Below are 8,707 nucleotides of genomic sequence, written 5' to 3' on the forward strand. Positions count from 1 at the left end.
TTCTATTATTTGCTATTTTTTTATATGCATAGTTATTTTTATACATTTTTTAGTTTACAATAGAACAAAAAGGAAAAAAGGAGATTGCAGTTTGCGGTAAAACTTATCTGATGTTGACCGAATCATCATCATCAATATCATCATTAAAATGCGGTTCTGTTTGCTAGTTTGTGTCCTGGTGATAAAATAAAATTAGGTTTTTGTTATTGTCCCACTTATTGTTTGACAAAACTTTAAAAAAAAATATGATGGAATCAGGATTTTGTTTTGTGTTTTTTCTTGTCAAAATAAAGTTCATTATTTTCTTTTTGCTGAATAATAAAAAAATTAGGAGATATCAGAAATAAAAAGAAAACAAATTAAAATTTAACCAAAGGGTATGAATTTCCAGCAGCAGTTTCTGTCATTATTGAAGATGTTTTATATAAAATTTTTCTTCATAATTTACTTACTTGAAATTTTCTGAATCATAAACTACTTATAAGGTAGTTAGTTGCTTCGGTGAATTAGGTTACGTAATTTGTGGATTTTCTTATTAAGAAATTTGAGGATTATTGAATAAATTCTATGGCATAGAATGTAGAATTAACAATTCGAATTTGAAATAAAACTAAGGGTCGTTGAATTTAGCTTGGGCAGACTTTTCTTACAAATATACAAAATTATAACTGTTAGAGAAATAATCAATATTTAGAATCTTTTCAGTAACAGTTTTCTTCATTTAAGTGATATAATACTGAACTGTGAATTAGAATAAAATGTTTATACTTAAATTAAGAAAAAAACAAGCATGAGAGTGAAGGCAAAATAATTATTAAAAATTTTAATAACAATATCTTGAAGTTTAAGACTAACTGTAATATTCCATGTAAACAAATCCTTTAAACGCGATAATGTTCAACATTTAAATTAGTTGCAAAACTCAAGCAATTTAACAGATTTAAGGAAATTCTATTATGCTATGATGATCGCTGGGAGCTTCAATACCAATTTGCCAAATTATCATATTTTTAAGAAGTCCATCATCTTTAAAACCATTTATATATTACGTTTTTAGGCTAGAATTTTCTATATAATATTCTCTAAGCTAATACTCTAAAGCATCAAATTTGTCAAAAATTTAAATAATGTTTCCTTCACTACCTTTTTAATAAAATCTAAATATTATACAAATTTGTAAAACATTTTTTATACACATAAAAAAAATGATATCAAAAAAATAAAATATTAGGTATGTACGAGAAATTAATAAAGATGAGCACAACTAATTCTTAACTAATCCGATGTGTCGAGTAAACATCGCTTATTGTGTGATGAGTTAACCTTTGAAAATGGACAATACTTTGTCGGTTTTTTTACATTTAAAGTACACACAATATTTTTCTTTCTTTATTCTTTTTGGGCCGGTTAGTTTTATTTTTTGGTTCTTTTGTAATCAAAAATTTTTTATTCGTGTTAAGTTTTAATGTGTTGCCTTTTTTTCGTTCTTTAGTTTGATTATTAAATAAATGAATGGGCGGACTGTGGCGGTAAAAAAATGTTTTATACCTATTGTATAAAATCTATTGCGAGGGGAAAATAGAAAATTATAAATTTTTTTTTTGTTAAAAAAGGGTACTTTTAATTTTTATTAGAAAAATATACAAATTTATTTTTCGTCAAAAATTTTTTTTTTATTTATTTTAATAATAGGTTTTGATAGATTCTATATATTACATAATATCATTCTTCTTTTAATATGTAACTGAAGTATATTTATATTTGAATATGAATTGTAACAAAATATTGATGAGATATTGAAAATGAACTTCCATGGTTCTCTATTTATTAAATTTATATGGGCTCTTTGAAAAGAAATTATAAATTCATGTAGTATTTTTCTATTGAAAGTGTTGTATTATTTACAAAAGGCAAGAGCAACATAGAAAAAAAAAACAAAAATAGAGAATTCGGGAACCCAAAACATTTAAAATGATAGGCGATAATGTATTGTTAATTATACAACGCCACGTTTTTTTTTTCTTCCATAATTTGAAGAAAAAAAGGGCGATAAAGTTTTTGTCCACTTAAAAAAGAAAACAACATTTTTTACATGTGTATACATCATAGTTATTTTTAATCTTGTTGATTTTGACAAAAAAGGTCTAAAAATTTAAATATAACTTCTAGATTATACCGTATATAACATTATGTGATTACGAATATTTAAAACTTTATTGTATTTTTGTAATACATTTACAGTAAAACTCAAACTTTTCTGCATTTTAAAATAATTTAATAGGAATTGCTATAAATAAAAGGAAAAACTCCTCTTTTGGTTTTCATTTGGCAAATCTAAATAATACTGACTTCTATAACCATATTGTGCGATTTATTTTGATCAATTCGCCGGCGACAAATCTAATTCGCAAAATGGAAACACTATAACATAAAAAGAATCGAAAACGGTGATAAAAATGTGAGAAGCAAAATTATGCAGTAATTTTTCGAACAACCAACCAAATTATTTGATGCACCATTGAATTTTTCAAATAACAAATTAATCTTAATTACCATTCAGTCAGTTTTTTTTTAATATATACGAACTGGTATACGAACTCTCACTTTTATGAAAATTGGTATATAAACTTGAGAAACTTTATGTGTGCCTTTTATAAGCAAACTGAATTAATATAAGCAATTTAAAAATAAATAAAAAGCCGTAATTCGTCAAACAATTATAAATATCCTCTGGTAGATAAATATTTTTAGTGCCTTGTTATTTGTAATGTTAAAAATTATTTAAAAATAATTTTTAACATTACAAATACAATAAATATCTCATACACGCATTTCTTTTCTAAAATACGTTTAGAATTTCTAATATAAGGGTTTTACCGTAAAAAACAATAAAAGTCTTCTATATACTGGCAATCATTTTTTATATATGAATTCATATCAATATATAAATTACAATTGGGCACGCTTATAAAATTGGAATGGCATCGGGTTAACTTTTGTCCAAAAATTTAATAAAAGAAACAAGTTTTATTTGTAATATGTAAATATAAAAAAGAAAAATAATAACGAAAATAAATATGTATATATACACAAGATATAATGTGGTTTTAATTTTTTCATAGTATAGAACGTAGTTAAAAGTTAATAAATTATAAAATATTGATTAATAAAAATTTATTATTATTCATATTTGTGTATATTTGATTTTAAATTTTATATTATTGTTATTAGAGGTTTAATGAAATAAGCTGACCAGATGCGTGGTCATACTCCAAATATATTATATACAGAATAATAATATTGTATATTAAATGCGATTTGAAAGTTATAAGCTCATAAGTTGATTGTATATGGAATTTTTTATAACATTTGATCATAAAATTATAAGATAAAAATATAGTATGGGTAATATTACTACACATTGTCGCAACATTAAGTTTTTGTCTATATATAGGTGACGCAATAAATTTAAATTTCCATATTAACAATGTGTTCATATTGAACAGATTTTTTTGTTGAAGTGAGTTGGAATGAGTGAGCGGAACTAAGGAATATAATGAGAGAAAAAATGAGTAATTTTCAAAAACCTTGGGAAATTCAACAAAAGTCAAATTTACATAAATTTGCTGAAAATTTGAAATAAAATTTAAGTGATACGGATATTGTTTTCAAAAATTTTCTGTTTAAAAAGTCTAACTTATATGCATACATTTTTCAGGACGAAAGCATAACCGAGGTTCCAAAATTTTATACATTTAGCTGGATTTAAAAGCAATTTCAATGTATATCATACATACCTGGATATTCGATTTTTAAAAGTACCATATTAAAGTACCACAGTACTTTAATTTATGTTAAGAAACTTGAAATTCTTCCAACAAACGCCCGTATTTCCAACTCGTCTCGCTGCAAATACATTATTTATTTCGGCGTTCTGTAATTTTTAGAAAGTTAATTTTTCAATATTATTTACATTCTTATATATTATTCATGTTTCTTTGTCGTTATATATTATTCAGTCACCTTAAGTTTGTCCTAAATTTTTGATCAGTTTTCCTTTTTTAAAAACAGAGTCTTTTTACAAATCGGCGACAGTAACAAATACATATACAACAAAAAAAAATAAAGTAATGATGAATTTAGGAAATTACATTAAAACTGTTTTAATTTAAGGTCCTGCTTAATTAAAAGAAAGCAGGTCTCTTTGATTTCTAATATTCATAATAACATATAAGAACTATTTAATAATGTGACTTTAAACTTTCACGTTTTGTGACAACACTGTAACACAAAATTTATATGGACATTGCCGGTGTAAAATTAATTGTTTTTTCTTAAAATAATTTTTAATAATATTTTCTCCAATTTTTAATATTCATAATAAATTTAATAAAATAAAGAATAAAACAATTATAGTATAATATCATTTTTTATTGAATTTTTTTTTCCAAAAGAAATTAAAATTTTCATTATTTAAAATTGTGTAGTTTTTATCAACCATAGTCAATTTTGTATCAGAAAAATTTCTATTATAGTGCATAATATTAATGTCAGCATTAAAAAAAGATTTTACAATAAAATTTAACCTTTTTCAAAAATAATTTTTAATTTTAATTATGCGTTCAATTTTAATAGAAACGAAAATGACAAAAATATGTTAATTTTATTAATTTGGCGTCAGACAGTCTAAATTAGTATACTTAGATGAATTTATTTTTGTTTTATTATTTGAATTGTATATGGAGTTCGAAATATGTATAATATGTACATATGTATTTTAAATGAAAATTAAATAATAGTTGAGGAATATGACAATTAATTTTGATCAAATTTAGAAATTAGCTTGAAATATTTGAACATTGATTTTAGTTAAAATTTAATAAAAAAATTGAAATATGATTATGCTTGTACGACATAATCGTTTAAAAGAACCGTGAGGAATGATTATTTTGGAATTAGCATTGAATTATTTATAGGAAAATTTGTTGAATTTTAAAGAACAAGTATGGAAAAAATGTTAGAACCCGCTTTTGCATATTGTTATGGCCGAATTTCTTTTTGTTCTAGCAAAAATTCATGTTGGGATAAAAATTGGTCTTTCATATAAAAATATAATTATATTCTCAATCAACGACATAAATTTTGTATGTTTTAACAAGAGTGCCTTGAAATGTAAAAATGTTTTTTGGAGATACTCGAATATAATTTTAGAAATACAGAAATATTTTTCGGTATAACGGAAAGTAGCATTAAAAAAGTACGCTATTTTCTTTATTTATTTATAAATATGAGACAACTTTTTTTCATAAAAATTTCAGCTTCTTCGAGCTAGAAATGAATTATTAAATATGTTTTTTGAAAATTGAATTTTTGGGGCAATTCATTGTTTTTTGTGATTAAGGAAAATATGAAATTCGTCTACGTATATTAAGGGCACATACGCTACATATTTTCAATTTATGTATTTGTTTATTTTGTAAAATTACATTAAAAATAAAAAGAAGAAATAATTCCAAATGAAATAAAATATTAATTTTTTTTTTATATTCATTTCTCGTGAATTTTACATTTGCAGAAAGAAAACACTATTATAACGAAAAAAAAAATATAAAAATATCGCGGCATTTAATAGAAATATGCATAAATTTTATTGCATTTGAAAAATGTTGTGATTGAAATCGTCAACATAACGCCCACCAAACAAGATATACAAAAATTGGTAAATTTTATTTATTTTATTTTCATTTTTCTAAATATTGCATTTGCTTCAATATGTTTATATACCTAGCTACATACTTAGAAAGGGAAATGTTAAAATAAAAAATGGTAAATAATAAAAATTTTGAAAAATTTAAACGCGATTTTTTTCGCAAAGGTATTTTACATTTTCAAATTAAAAATAATGTTATTCAAGCACCTTATTATCAGGTATAAATGGTATGTAAACCAAATTAGTTTGTACATGTGTATGGAATAGAAAGAGTACGAAAAAAGGCAATTTCTTTATTTTTTTAATATTTAAAGACTTTTGCGAATATTTTTAGTAATAAAATTAAAAATTGGTGATTTTGTGAAAAAAAGAAAACCGAAAATATCTTTTCAACTACTTTTTTTTTTAATTTTCCGTTAGAAGTCGTAAAACCAAAATAAAATCTTAAATATCAATATGGCAAATATGGTTATTACTCAATGTTATATTGAAGTTTAAAAAAGGACATTTTTGAATTTAAAAAATTTTCTTAGAATTTTGGAAAATTTTGCTTGTTTTTTTTTTTTTGCTAATTACTAATATTTATATAGCTTTTAGGACGAAAGAACAAAATACAATTATTATAAAAATATCTTTTTGACCTACACCGCTTTTTCGCTAATTTTTATTCTTAAATAATAGGAATCGCTAATTTTTACCAGCAGGAGGTTGATGAAATATTATGAGAAAGCAAAACATTTGAACCCAATTTTAATTGTTTTTTGCTTTTTGGTTTGTTATACATTTTTGTAAAATATCGGCATATCCTTTTAATCTTTTCATTTTAGAATATAATAATATCTATGTATATACATTTTACAAGTCTACACTACAGTAAAGAATATATGAATATTTGTTTTTCAATATAATTATAAACAAAAATTTTTTGCAAAATTTTATTGCAAAATTAAGAAAAATAAAACTTAAATATAGATGAGGGATTATAGTAATAAAAATTTTTGTGAATATTTTTAAAACTCATAATTGATAACATAAACAAATAGCTGTATATAGATTTATATTATATAAGATAAAACAATATTTTTGTTATATAACCTCAATAAACACGAGAAAAAGTGCAATGAATACAAAAAAAAATTGAGAAGGCAAAATTCTAAATAAATATTTTTTTTTTAATTTTATTATGTTTTGATTCTAATGAAAAAAATTTTGTCCTAAAAAAACAAATAAGCAAAAATTTGCCAGGATTTTTTGTTAATAGAAAATAACAGTCATGTATATATTTACCTATATAAAGTGAAATTTCTTACGTGCTTGCATTCTCGTCATTAAAGTTTTTCTTGATAGGTATAATGCCGAATTCAAGTTGGCTTTTAATGTTATCAAAACATTTACAATATTGCATTATTTAGAATTTTGAAATAATTTTCATAAAGATATCAAATCCAGTCATCTCTTTTCATAAAGAGATATCAAATACAGTCAAGCGACATATAGTAGATGAGGTCATGGAATCAATCTAATAATCGAATTTGTATTAATGCTTTTGCAAATTTTAATATTTTTAACAATTGAAATTTAAAGGGACAAAATTGGTTTCACTTTAATATTTGTATATTGTATAAAGATACATACAAAAATAAGTTATCGCAAGGATTCGCCTATATACGAGTATGTTATTAATCAAGTTAAACTTGCTTTAATTTAATAATTTTTTACCGAAAATATGTTTTTTTTCTCAAAGCAATTTATATAAAATAAAATATTTTTATAGCATAAAATTGAAGTTCTTCAGTAGAAGTAAGTTGAAAATTTATTACAAATTTAATTTAAAAGAAAAAAAATAAATAAAATATTAAAATGGTACTGATATACAATTAATATGAGTCCAGTTTCATAGGTGTATTTATGAACTCAATTACATTATGCGCATACATTTCAAAATTTTTAAATATTTAAAACTTATTTGTAATTTTTATTTTTTAGTTAATCTTCCTGACAAAAATAAGATAATAAATTTCCTTTTATTTTCATATAAAAACAAAGTTATTATTATTTTATTAATTTAATTTGTTTAATATAAAAAAAAACATAAACTTTCAGATGAATTTTTCTATGACAGGGAAAAGAAATATCTAGTTAAATTAAAATCTTTGTAACATAATCCAGAATACAAAATTTTTAAGGTGTCAATATTTTTAAACGCTTTATATACGGTTATTATACAATTTTCACAAATGTTTAAAAAAAACATTAAAAATATTATTTGTATGTACATGGACATACATACATATCTATAGTGTATGAATAAGATATGCAACTGAGTACAGAAGATATTCTTTCAAATAGTTTTCATTAAAATTCAACTTCAAAAAAGAACAAAAAAGAAAAATCAAATTTAGCTATTACTATGCTTTTTTGTATTTATACACACATACACTTAGATGCCAAAAGTTATAATTCATAAATATATGAAATGTCCAAACACTGGCAACTAATAATGTAAATGCCACCAAATTGAAATTGATCAAAGACTCAAACCATTCACCTCACCTTTGTTGTTATCATATTTTGAATGCAATTTGTACATAAAATGTAATTTGAATGTGTTTTGTTTTTCATTATCTTCTGATTTAGTAGTTTTTGTTGTTTTTCATTTTGTATTCTTTTAAAGCGGACTGTTGATGATGAGAAGAAGCATCCGTTAGCCGCGCTCAATCTATAATGGTGTGAAATAATAATAGGTTTGGGGGCATATAATTTTTATGTATCGCGCATATTTTTACCTTTAAAAAGAAAAACGAAAAAGAAAAGAAAACAAGAAATTAAGAAGTTTCATGCAATTTTTTTTAACATTTTCAAATTTAAAAATTTTTTGAATTATATTCGCGATACAAAAGCAACAAGCCGCCAATTTATGGATGGATGTTTATATATATTTTAATATGCGATTATTTATTTGTATTTACATCTTTAAGTATACATACAATGTCCATT

Source organism: Condylostylus longicornis, unplaced genomic scaffold, assembly GCF_029603195.1.
Source record: "Condylostylus longicornis isolate FDR11 unplaced genomic scaffold, ASM2960319v2 ptg000110l, whole genome shotgun sequence".
Classification (NCBI taxonomy): domain Eukaryota; kingdom Metazoa; phylum Arthropoda; class Insecta; order Diptera; family Dolichopodidae; genus Condylostylus; species Condylostylus longicornis.